Source organism: Hoplias malabaricus, chromosome 3 (assembly GCF_029633855.1).
Source record: "Hoplias malabaricus isolate fHopMal1 chromosome 3, fHopMal1.hap1, whole genome shotgun sequence".
In the NCBI taxonomy this organism is placed as follows: Eukaryota; Metazoa; Chordata; class Actinopteri; order Characiformes; family Erythrinidae; genus Hoplias; species Hoplias malabaricus.
Window position 1 is genome coordinate 13,240,392 of NC_089802.1, and position 13,857 is coordinate 13,254,248.

Consider the following 13,857-nt stretch of genomic DNA (forward strand, 5'->3'; position numbering starts at 1 on the left):
GTACATTGGACATTTTCCTCTGAACAAACATCCAAGGGCCACGCAAAGGTTTCTCTGGAACTAGCTTTGCCATTAAAAATACCAGCATTAAAGCTACTGAATCCCCTCAGGTTGCCTGTAAGACATCCAGTTTTACAGTTCAACTCTCACATCAGTCTGTTTTCCTAGCAGCAGAGTGCCATGATTTAATAATGTGCAGCATGTGGGTCCAGAGACGCTGAATTCACATTCAATAAATATTCACTGTGGTATAGGCCACCATGGACTCTCTGCTACAAAAGAGAAATGGAGTGAGGAAAAAAAAAAGGTGCAAAAAAAAGTGCACTGCAGGCACTTGTGCATCTAAGAGGAGTTGACAATGGCCTCCATTCTTCTCATGCCCCCTCTGTCAAGCAGGTTGGGTTGAGGGGTTAAGCTCTGGAGTGGAGGGGACAATAAGTCAGTACACACAAAATGTAGATCAATGGCTCCATTGTTCTTTCACTCGTTTAGTAACAAGACACTGAACTCAGAACCTTTAAAACATAGCTTATTAAAAAATTACACATACTGCCATCAATCTGGTGTAAAAGAAGATAATGTTAATAGGTTTTTTTAAAAGCACTATCTACTGAAGTAGCCTAAATGTAAATTTGGGATGTACTTCGCATACTTAAACATGGACATGAAAAAAATCCACTGAAATACTGGCATAGGGTTGAAATTGGAGCTAACTGATGAAACTGGAACTAAACTTACCAGGATTATCATTACACAGAAATTCATGCAGAGCCACACATATGATCAATTTAAAAAAAAAAAAGCAAACATTTTACGAGACACAGTAGCTCAGTACGTCCTCAAGTATCTTCCACAGTACATAATCAAATGTCAATTTAAAATATCCACCTGAGCTAAAAATTAATTCATTAATGGCAATTATAGCAATAATTAAAAAAAACAAAAAACACTTTTTATAAAATTCTGAGGATGTTTCCTCAACATTTGCTGCTCTCCATTCTGGTTGATTGCTTGAAACAGGTCTAAAGTGCTTACAAACCTCCAGTGACTAAAAAATAGTAATAAAATAAAAAAATTCAAGTGCCTTCAAATTCAAGAGATGGCCAACTGCATTAGTATTTTTATTTAAAAAAACAAACAAACAAAAAAACAACAACATGAACATAAACAAACCAGAGAGAACATCGTTTTCCCACAATTGTAGATGTCTTCTTTAAGCAAACACCTCCATTATAGACAGTAGTATGAAAATCCAACAGCCGTTAGAATATGGTTCATATTTTTAAAATATCAGCTTATTCAAGGACTGCAGATATGAACTACTCATTTGGATAAATCTATTATGAACCATGTGGCTAAATAGTGTGTATGCTAGTGCTATATATTACATAATGCTAGTGATAACAGTTCTGAATTGACATTATCCATGGTTCACCCACCTCCTCTACATATCACAGTGCATTTTCAAAAAATAAATAAACAAATAAATAAATATAATGTAAAGTTGCAAACTGTCAATCTTTTTCCCCCATCCATCCCATGACACACATGAACTGTGGCTCAGGAATCAAGAACAGAAGTGTTACTCCTTGAATAAGCACAGAATAAAATTAGAAAATGTAACTATCAGAGAATAAATGAAGGTTTTAAGCTGCGTGAGCGGAAGCAGATGCTACGACTTCTGAACCATGTTCGTCCTCCTCCAGCTGTCAGTGCAATGCTCAGGCCCAGCTCTGCGTATTTCACATTATAGCAACTCCCCTCAGGTTCTAATCAGATTCATCGCAGTGACCCGGTGGAACAGTGCCACAGAAAAACGGCTGTTGGACGACCTCCCGTAACCCTGGCCTTGGGCTGAATTTGGCAAGCGTTCCATCCTGTCACTGACAACAGCTCCTGCTTGTACAAGAGTTATTACTACTGCACAGAGCACTGGCAGGACCAAAGACAGCAAGCTGTAGCAGATGTGAGCCAATGTCAAAGTGAGGCTCAGAAACATTGCTATGATTTCAGAGCCAGAAGAACGTGATTGAGTTACGAAGGCGTCAAAACCTTCTGACCTATTGAAGGCCTGTTAGAGAAACAAAATGAGTTACATTTTAGTTTGTCATTCTCATGTTTAATAATCACACAAAAAAAGACTTGGATCGATGGATACATGAAGCAAGCCTCTCATTTCTGGAGGTTGTCTGTACCGTTAAAAATGTCTAATACAGATACAGGCACCTTGACTTCAAAAGTAAGCCCGGTTCAATACTTTTTCCTGGTAACCTCTTTGAAATTACAGATAGAGGGTGTGTTTTACAGCTGAAATGAGTGTGAGGTGCTGTTTCGTATATTGCCTGAACACAGCAGACTGCAGAATAATTGGGAACTACTGAGGTTAAAGGAACACTAGGTAAGAGTTAGTATTTTGGCTCCTGGACTCCCCCCTACAGTGGTAAAGTTTAATTCATTTTTACAACACTGTATTAAAATAAAGAGAGAGAGAGGGAGGGTGGGGGGGGGGGTGTCCTTCCCTCCTCCAAAAGTAACAGTTTTGAGCCCAGAGTAGCAACGACTGAGATTCTATTCTCCTTGTTACACTGTGGAGCATTACGAAGCAATAATATTAATAAATCCTTTAGTTACTTTTGCCTGCATAGTGTTTAACAGCATTCAAACAGAATATAATTTAGACGACTAATGACAAAAAAACATGCTTATGGGCTCACTGAGGTTGATGTCATCATTTTGTATTGAAGTTAGAACTTCAATGCAATTGAATTATTCAATGCTCGGTAAAATTGAAGATATTGGGTTGGGACAATGGACGCATAATAGTTCAATAGCCAACTCTACTTTTCCTAAACTAAGTGCAGGCTCAGAATACCCTCTCTGGGCCTTTAACACACCATACCCTTTAAAATGTTTGGTAGCTATAGTTGAATGGAGTGTTACATAATACCTATTGTAAAAATCATCCGATCTTTAAAGCACCCTTCATGCGCTAGTGAAGTATTAAAAGCACTGAATGACAGACTCTAACCACCGCCATGACACTTGCACAGCTGGGATGCAAGAATAAAAGTTTAAAACCACAGATCTGGATTTTTTTTAATGATAATACAATATTCAATTTGCCAGCAGTGCTCTCAGCTGCTAAAAAGAACATGGGCTATTATGGGCTGACCCCAGGAGACCCGCAGGCCTGCAGAGGTATTCACTATCAGATTCTCACACTATCGAAGCAAAGATATGGGGATTTGGAGGCCCACAGGGATGCACTGCACCTGCAGCTCACACCATCTACAGACAGTAATTGTGATCGAAGTACCGTGGCGATTGTGGGGGGAAAAGAAATGGAACTAGGTTTTTAAAATATATGCACATATTCGGCCGGATCAACACCTTTTCCCCTGGCCACGGCTTTCGACCTGACTTCCAACCGGAGCCGAGGAGCAGATTTCTTTTGGTCATTCTACTTTTAAATTCTAACACCTGCTTCTCATTCAAAGCAAATATTCTACATAATCTGGCTACAACAAAACCCCCGACTAAACCCAGGTCTCTTAGGGCAGCATGAGAGACAAATCTCATTGTGAATTCAGCAAGATACAAAAGAGAAGTGAAGTATCCCATTACACACGCATATGCCTGTGAATGAGTAAGAAGCCAAGCAGCCAATCCTGTATTTGTTGAAAGGAAAAATGAAACAAAGACTTCTTTTTCAGTATCATTTTCGACAAAGAGGATCTGTGAGGGGACCAAAAGGACGCACCTTGCTGCTCTTCCAGAATCAACATCTGCACAACAGAAAGTACTGTTCTGCCTAGATATTAATGTACTAAAATCTGCAGTCCATCCAAGCCATGCAAAAACCTCAGGAACTAACAACTTTCAAGCGAAAACAGTGAAAAGTACTATATTTAATATGCAAATGTATGTAAAGATATGCATACCCCACTCTTGCTCCCTGTGTAATTAATGGCTAGTGCTGCCGGACAATAAATGTTCTTTTAAACTGTAAAAGATTAAACCTAAATATTCATAGCTTCAGGTGCTCCTTCCACAGAATGCAGCACCATTAAGCACCCATTCAAGTTGTAGATACCAGGGTTAAATCCCATTTGTTTACACAGCTCCAATTAAGTAAATCCATTAGGGCAAAGTGAAATAGAGAGAACTCGAGGTGCGCTCGGCAGTGGTCTGCTCCACTCAGCCGTAGATGGTAATGTCCAAGCCCACCAATCCACAACTAGTACAATTTGTGGTTTGGAATATCAGTCCATTTTGCTTGCATCATGAGCTAAGCAGAGCAGTTAATGCACTGAAACAGGACTGCAGTGTTCCAAGGGAGCTGAATGACACAAATTTGCTTCTGTAGCTTCTCCAAATATAATTCTGTCACACTGCTACAGCGTCTACAAAATGGGTTTAGCTTTGGTAAAGTCTGAAGACTGACACATCGCAAGGGGGTGTTTTTAAAAAAAAAAAAAAAAAAAATCACAGCTAAAGAGAATGAAAAGTAATAACTTCAGGATATTACAGCATCCCCTGTGACTTCTTTATGTTTATGTGCAAGAAACACATTTTCACAGGACATGTAAATTTACGAATCTCATGTTAGAATGATCATACTGCTACACAGAAACAAAAAGACAGTGAGCCAATTTATTCTGTGCCTCCCACAGGGAGCACAGGGTTTAAGCCCAGCACATGGAAGCATTCGAAGAGCTTCTAACGTTACGTTCCACCAGTGAAATTAAATCACTCTAATGCTGTGCGTGTGTGTGGTATGCATTTTATACATTGCAGCTCTTACCAATGCAGAAATTCAATGTGTGTGTTGTGTATGTAAATGCTTCAGTGTTTCTTCTTCCAGCATTGTTTCTCAAACTGTGAAGCATGAGGTGTTACAAGAATTGTCCTCGAAAATTGTGCTTATTACTTAATAGTTAAGGAATCAATAACTGAACATCTACAATATCCATGTGTAAATTACAATATAGTTCAGTTTTCATAATTACGCGACATGGACTAGACACACACCATATGTTCATCTGTAAGAGGAAGGTGCGGTGTTCCATTGTTTTTCTTTTTTTTTTTTTAGGGGAGAGAATGCGATCCCCCAGTATTTTTGCAAAATCCATGTAAGGAAAGCCCACGGTTTCGGATGCTTACTTTCTGGACGTAAGCAAAGGCTAGAGACAGTCGTGATCAGTTTGGACTTTATTACAAAAAGGGCAAAGTGGAAATGAGAAAAAACCTGAGACCAAGCATTAGAACACACATATCCAAAAGCAAAAACAGAGAAACAAAGTATAAATTCTGTACAGGTGAAGCAGAAAATAGCTAAAAACACTCAGCTAAAGGAAAACGTGGCCAATCTTCTCATCAGTGTCCTAAAACACCATTTAATACGAGCGCTGCACTTCCGAGACCTACTCATACCAGCGCTGAGAGCAAATGTGAGCACCTGCTCTAAGGAACCAAGCTGTTTTCACATATTTAAATGGCATAATTCATACATTTTAAATTTTCGTGTTATACAAAACTTTTATTTCTTTCAAAACACTTAATACCCTTTCCCAATGTTTTTGTATGGTCTCATAAATGTTAACTCTGTTTAAAACATTCGGTTTAGGCGTAGTTATTTGTATCTGTCTGTGTTAGTTTTTATTTATTATTTTAGAATAATTATTCCTGAACTGAATAAGAACCATGTGTTTCTGTGAGAAGACTCATAGGTGAGGTTTTGGTTTGATAACGGGTGGCACATGATCTAAAATGTGTGAGGATTCTTTTATGAAAACAGTACTGGGGGGAAAAAAAAGCAAAAATAAAGTTAAACGTCTGCTATAAGTCAAAGAGCCCTCTTTAACTACTGCAGACCTTCTGTACAATTCTAAAAATCTTTAAAACTCTCTTCAGTCTAAATATATACCCAGGGTGAAAGTGTATGATCATACCGTTTGACGAAAACAGAAGCTGCACATATCCTAAAGATGTCTCACATTTGAAATGAAAGGAAAGAATTCAAGCATTGCGTTAGTACATAAGGAAAGATAAATATAGGCCACCAAAAATAAACCTTGTGAGGTTTACTTCAACAAAAATCTCCCTCAGGCTCATGGTAAGTACATCTTGATATTCAGCACTAATGGATGGTTCATTCAGACAGCAGTGTCACGCTAGATACTAATTAAGAGATGAAAAGACAGACTTAAAAATTTCTCAGAGCATTTATGATTAATTCTTTTTGTAGATATGTCCATCTTTCATTCTTTTCCTGGTCATTTTCTCTGTGATGAAAGAAGCACATGCTTTTTCATACATTTTAATGAGACAACACATCACCACCTATGATCTAAAAGCTCACTGCAGATGCAAATGGAGGCAACAAAGGATAAAAAAAAAATGTATGTATGTCACATTAGCTGCATACAACACAACCACACATCTCTGCAATGGTGACATTATGGGAGAAGGAAAGATCTTAAAATGTTAATATAGATGGGATTTTCTTTCAATTAATTGCGGCATACGTCAGGAAAAGTTCATATAATGCGAAGAGCACTGTATTTTCAAAAAGGTTTGGACTCTGAGATGTTTTGAGAATAATTTAAAAAATTATTTAAACAAATAAATAAAAAATACAGAGGCTCTAAATCAGTAATTAACAAAGATTTCACTGAGCTCAGGCGAAAAAGCTTGGCAAGGATGCACCTGTGGGCAATGACAGCAGCACACTAACACTGCACAAGTGTGAGCGTGTGTGAGTGTGTGCGTGTGCAATACTGAAACAGTGTGAGTCTTAGCAATCTGTCTAGCAAGCCTGGATGAGCAATCGATTAGATAAAAGCCCATGCTGAGCAAGAGAGGCAGCCTTAGCCATTTCTCCAGCGAGGTGAAGGTGTTGAACTGAAAGAGAATTGATTCATTCAAGTTAACTGATTTAGGAGGAAAAAAGACAATCTCTGCATTATTCAATGCAGAACATCACATTTTATCTGGAGCATCAAAGCAAAACAGCTGAGAACACACACACCAAAAAAAACCTAAAATTTCACAGCAATGTAAACAGTTTACATCCATAAAGAAGACAAGTAGGGAGAGGAGGACCAGGCTGTGAGCTATAAACATAAGCTCTCACAGAGATACCGCTTAGTCAAAAGTGGCAGGACCCAGAAGTGAACAGAGCACCACAGGAATGAGCCCAAACATCTTGCCTCGTTCCAATGTTCCATTTGATTTTAAAGGGCCCATAGCGTGTCTTTATTTTCTTTTCTATTTTAAGCTTTTAATACTTCACCTCAAAGTCCACTTGTACTAAATTAAGTCATCATTTATTTTCACATTCTCCTACCTTCCTCCATCCCTTAGAATCAACAGGCTGTATCGGTTAGTGTGCATTTAAGACTGATTAATATGCAAATAACCAAAATGTCTTCTAACTACATACAGACCCTATATACAGACCCTGTTGTCTGAAGACTGTATAGAGTGTTTAAAACACTGCATGCTATAGGAAACACTCCTGCTTCAAAAATAATAAAAAATAAAGTTAAGAAAAATGGATATTGAGAATGTGTGCTTTAAGAAGTAAAATAAAAAATAAAAATATCTATGGGTTTAACCAACGCGTGCTTGCCCTTCAATAGGCTTTTCACTATGAAAGAAAATGGCTTGACGAAACAAGAGGGCAAAACCAATATGAGGGAGAAAGAACATGTCAGGGGGAAAAACAGCACCACATTTTCCATTTTCCTCTACAAGTGAAAAAGCACATGAATTATGGATGCGAGCTAGCCAACAGTGCGAGAATTTGATCCCTGACCAGACAGCTCTTGGCTCCCCGTGGAGTCGCCCCCCTGCTGCTTCCTTTTCACATTGCCACCATCCATTCCACACTACCCACTCCAAAGGGCTGGACCTAAGCTACGGCCAAACACACTCACCCTCAACCTGTCAGCTACCGCAGCCACCAGGCAGAGGACACGGAACACTGCTTCGCTCCACGAAACACGCATCCCTCCTGTCCAGATTAGATAAGATTCTGTCAAACCACCACCCCATTCATGATCTACCAAATGCTCTTTTAATGGTCTCTTTGGTGCCATTCTTCAACTGTCGCCTTCCATGAATTTGATCACAATAACGGTCATGAGGCACGATGGGCCTGTGGCTTCCATAAGGCTTATTAAGCATGCTCAAAAAAATGCAAGAAGGAAGATCCTCCAGAGTGCACAGCCACAACACATCTGGGATCAACATGGCGAGCCAGTTACAGTAAGCGCACTGACCTCCAACTCACCTTCCAGATGATAAGACACGCAGATGACTTTCACCCGAAACCCACGGGGATTTAAGGACGGTGTAAAAAAGATTGAGCTCTGCTCTGGAAAATATGTTTAACAACATAAAACATTCACTCATGTCAAGGCCATACTGATAGAGAAACAGGTCTGAAAATGATATATAGCTTCAGCTTTTAATGGACTGAAACAATAACAACAACAACAACAGCAGTGGGCCAAACCTAGAACTACTTTCCAGACAAATGTGGTCATTTATTCTGAAAACTCCAGGCTAGAAATTATAAAACCAGAAGTAAGGTTAAGCTGTAATGACAGGATGCAACATGGACAATATCTCTCTATAAATTAATAAATAAACAAACAAGACACTGCAAGGCTGGTCGCAAAAAGAGCCGCTGTCATTTCAAATGCTTCTTAAGGCATAAATTCCTCATTACAAAAGTAATACACAACAAATCTCTGTCCTTGCAGCCACATATCATATAAATTAAAAGCTCAGAAGCGAAGCGTTCTGGACTGCAGAGGACAGTCAGCATCACTCAACCCAAAATAAATTTAAATTAAGCATTCCTCACTTAATTGCCCCTGAGCGAAAAAGAGGATCATATTTTTCTGTTCATAAATCACTGTCCTTTATGCAGGAGGTAGATTAAGATGCTCTTGCGGAAATCGGGTCTGCATTCCTTTGTAAACTGTGGCCGTCAATACAACAAATTACCTTGGGCTCCAGCACAACCACGCACATTATTCATACTGGTTGTTTTTCTAATATGCATTTCACTGCCATGACAGAGCTGCATACTGTGGCCTTCAAACCCCAACGAACAAAAGTGATGTCATGAATCACGGTAAACCACATCATGTGGACCGCTTATTTTCATGTGGAGCGATGAATCTCCAATTTCTAGGAACAGTGAACAAACCTCAGCCTTGGCTTTCAAGGCTCTTCAAAGCTTAGCTTACACATACTGGAAAGCAGAGCTAGGATATGTTTCCCTGGTTAAGGACTCAGCATTGCTCACTCATTTCATTTTCTTTAGTGAAGCACCTTCAATATCAAAAACAAACATTCAGCTTCTAACTCCCAGACAAGCAATGGACAGTGCATTATTAGTCAACAACTCCACGCATGCAATTAGGAATGAGCTTGGGTTTGCTGGCTTAACCCGCATCATTTGTTTGTCATATTGAGGGTGGAGGGAAGGGATAAGCCATTCTATTCATGCATTTTAAATTAACGTGGTGGGTTCCAGTTTTTTTGGGCCACTGATTAAGTTTTTCGAGGGATGGATAGCAGCTTGGAGAATGGTGCCTGCCGGCAACACATTTTAATTATCAGAGTTATCGAGAGTATCAATAGAGCACTCAATGAGCAGTGTTCATTGGCAGGACTCTGCCCTGCACTCATTGGATTTCTCAAACGAGAATCCTTAATAGTCTCATCTAAAAAGCAGCAGAAGGTCTTTATTTCTCCCCCTCCTTCAACAGGCAATGGCTGTAATTACTGAGCTGGACTGCCAAGAAATTTCTTCTACATTTTACAATTTAAACATAACTCAGTCACAATAGCTGTATTCTCCTTTCTGTTCGAAATAATAAACTGTATTCACTTTTAGCGGAAAGCTGTACAAAGGGCAGAGATCTTTTATTAATGCAGTGACCATACAAATCATACAAAAGGACAAAATTATTAGGTTCGGCTTGAAACAAGTCTTAAAACTAAAGGTGGACAGTAAAATAACATTTCATCATCATCATCATCTTTACTTTTACTGTGATAATGGTTTTCCAAATATGTCAAAAACATTATGAGAAAAGTTCATGCATGATATTCCAAGCTTCAGCTGTGTTTATGTTTGTGTAAGGAGGTACTTATAGCCAATATTCTTCCCAATTTAGTCACTGCTGGTTCTGCTTGTTAGCTAGGACTCACCCAGTCACACCATGCCATCAGCCTGGAAAGGTTAAGGTGAGCACATGCTTCCGCTGAGACATGTAAAGCTTCTACTCAAACTGCCGACAACAAAGCACTGATGGAGCACAACACCCTTGGGGATGTATACTGTCTGCTCAGTTGTGTTATGCTAGTTAGCAGACACCTAGGTTGGTTAGAGATTTGATTTAGGAAGATTTTAAAACTACAGAAGCTCTGATTGTATCAAAAATACTGTGCCGTGTTTTGTGGAAGTGTCATAAATTATTGTGATAAGAAATTTCCGTCAAATTTCAAATCCCTCTCTGATACTAAGAACAGAGAAAATCACGCTAATAAAGTGTTAAAATCTGTAATATGTATAACAATTAGCCATATTGTTGCAATACAATGAGCCCTTTGTTTCAAGCACGCAGTCCATTTTATCAGCTCCACTGACCGCACAGATACACTGTGTACATCTACAATTACAGACTGTTTCTCATCTGTTGGTCTGCACGCATTGTTAGTCCACTTTTAACCCTGTCCTTCTATATTCAGGACCACCACAGAGCAGGTATGATGTGGGTGATGGATCATTCTCAGGACTGCAGTGACACTGACATGCGCAGTGTCTGAAATGGCTCCCTGTATTGCTCACTCCACCATGCACTACTATGGGGAACTGAATTCAAGAGGGTAGTGAACTATTTCGCACACTACCACACAGTGGATTATAGGTATCTGCTATCCGCTAGTGAACATGGGCTGTACACTACTTTTTGCTGTGCATTGTGGGATTGTTTTGTGGCAGAACCCCAGAATAAAGCACTATATATTGAATATACCGCAGTTACAGACTATTAATGTGTGCTGAGTTGATATGAATGGATCAGACACAGCAGTGCTGCTTTAGATCTCAAACCCCTCAGTGTCACAGCTGGACTGAGCATAGTCATCCAGTCCAGGCAGCGTCCAGTGACCACTGAGGAAGGATTTAAAGATGGTTAACACAAAGCGTGCAGCAACAGATGAGATACTGTCTCTGACTTTAAATCTACAAGGTAGACCAATGAGGTAGGTGTGTCTAACAGAGTGGGCAGTGAATGGACTGATCCACTCATACCATCGCAACACACACTAACACCACAACGCCACCACCACTTCAGTGTCACTGCAGCGCTGAGAATGATTCACCACCTAAATCATACCTGCTTTGTGAGGGTCCTGACCTTTGAAGAACATGGTGAAAAGGGGCTAAGAAAGTATGTAGTGCAACAGATGCGCTACAGTCTTAAAAAACACAACGTGCAACTATGCATGCGTGCGTGCAGCTATGGCCTTAAGTTTAGAGAAGTGAGCTTGAGGACGGAGAGTCGCTGGTTCAGTTCCCAGGACCGATTGGAAAAATTCACCCATGGCTTAAGTGCCCTTGAGCAACGCTCCTAATCCCCAAATTGTTACCCCCAGGTGCCGAGATGGTTGGCAGCCCCCTGCTCAGGTTGCTTGTGTGTTCACTACCCCTAGTGCATGTGAAGAATTGCTCACTAGTGTGTGCTTTGTTGTTCACTGAAACAGATGGGTTAAATGCAGAGAAGCAATTACCCTAAGGGGATCAATAAAGGTGTTGCTTCTTCTTCTTATGAAGTCGGTGGAACTGATTAATTGAAAAAGGAGTGTAGAAACGAGGAGGTCATTTAATGTGGAGGCTGATAAGTGCTTTTTCTCCAGATGAGTTAGTCAAACACAATAAGTGCCAAAATTATATTCAATTCAATTAAATATTCGTGCCAACACTGAGGTAACTGAATGCAAAATTATGGCTGCAGTCTAAATGAGAGAAATGAAATAAATGTATTTAAAAAGTGTCTCTTGGAACTGTATCATACAGTAAAACTCAGTAAGTTGTTTAGCTCCAGGGGGATGATCACAAAGGGGAATGTATATAAAGTGTGTGTGGCTGGACCCAGAGAGTTAAAGCTGGAGAAGAAACAACAAACCACACAAAGTGTATTACACTCCTGAGTAACTCAAACACATTCATTCAGTCAGAGGAAAGTCGTGTCAATATTCAGTCACATTTCACAAGTGCAACTGAAATGAAAACGATGCTCTTCACTGGTGTTGTCAGCGCAAGTAGCCGCTGTGAAAAACTATAACCTCCAGACGAGAAGCTGCGGTTAAAGAAAGATTTCACAACTTTGTGCCATTCAACACCTTATTGGAGACAATTTTGCCTTCATAACAACAAGTAACGATGCCGCGTCTCTTGGAGAACACACTCAAAGCTTACCTGAGCAAGTTCGCCGAGTCTAACACTGATAATTCGTCCACAAACCGCGGTGCTGAAGGAGAAAGCCACGTTTCCTCAGATCGGAGCCGAAGTATGAGCTCCACACAGCGCCTAGAGTGACGAGGAACCCGCCGCTCAACTGAACTGAACGGAGTGCCATCGCTTCACTTCAGAAACAACATCTGCCTTCGCTTCACGCATGCGTCCCTCGCTCTCTACTCACCACATAAAAGTCCCCCGCGGGATTCCTGCAAAAATGTGCGCGAGCGCGAGTCAAAAGCCGAAGTTGACGATGCCGTTCATCCGCATCCTGCCGCTCTCCGCCATCTTCAGTGGAACTGAGTGGAGGAGGAGAAGAGCTCAATGTTTACTTCAGCCAGCCTACCTCCTTCACTCACAGTCTCTCTCTCTCACACCGTACACATGAACACCGTGCCTGCGAATAAAAAGGACGTTGTACAAATTCAACACGAGTTTTTCCTTAACCTAACTTCAATCTCTTTTTTTTTGGGTGTTATGGTTCAGCTTTACCGCTGGATTCGTTATTTACATTTTAAGGTTCAGGGAACATTTGGTCGGACAAGTGTGAAGTGAGCTAGGCTACAAAAGCAAAACATATATTAGATTTCATAAAACTGTGTAAAACAATTACACCATTATTTTATGCCGCCAAATGGATTATGAAATATATGGTAAACAATAGAAGCTGCCCTTATTTCGACATCCAGCTACTCCACAGTGTCTTTGATGCAAAGCACTATAGCGTTAATGTGGAGCATTTTATCAAACGTAAATGAGTCTGTTAATAAGAGATAAAAATGACGGAAATGTTGTGTATTTATGTACCAAAACCATTATAATTCATTTTCTCTATCCATTTTCCACCTTCCGATTATGGAATATAATTAAACAGACTGCTTTTATTAAGCTGCTTTTAGACATTTGTAAATCACTGCTGTGATTGCCTGCTTGTTTCTCATACAAAAAGAAATCCATTAGGAAACACTTTTTAATTGACCACGGAAGCAATTTTGTAATTCTGTATTTGGCGTCATGCCCATATCAGCAATTCTGTGTTTAAGGTGGATGTTTGTATGACAAAACAGATTTTTTTTTGTCAATTATTTTCTGAAATGGCCACATATGACGTGTAATTAAAAAAATAATTATAACAATACTGGATAACTGCTTACAGAAAATGAGTGCGTGAATGAATGATTGAATGAATGAATGAATGAATGATTCCATAAAATAAAACCAACTGCTTTGAAATGTTTGATTGTGTTGCTTGTTTTCTAGTCCTTCATTATTGGTCTATCTTTTCCTATTTTGCCAAAGGTCTCTGCCTAGAC

General features: G+C 39.8%; 1 protein-coding gene across 4 annotated transcripts in view; it reads right to left on the reverse strand.

The window, feature by feature from the left end:
- The window catches only part of ndst2b (N-deacetylase/N-sulfotransferase (heparan glucosaminyl) 2b), an 82,813-nt gene extending 69,715 nt beyond the window's left edge, over window positions 1–13,098 (reverse strand). For 3 of the 4 annotated variants that reach the window (XM_066665403.1, XM_066665399.1, XM_066665401.1), the window contains exon 1: window positions 12,506–12,692. The gene's annotated coding sequence lies outside the window, so the exon portion shown is untranslated. Of the gene's footprint in view, window positions 1–12,505; window positions 12,693–12,728; window positions 12,844–13,055 lie in introns of those variants that run through there. The other variant, XM_066665400.1, reaches the window with a different exon arrangement.
- Between the last annotated feature and the right edge of the window lie 759 nt (window positions 13,099–13,857).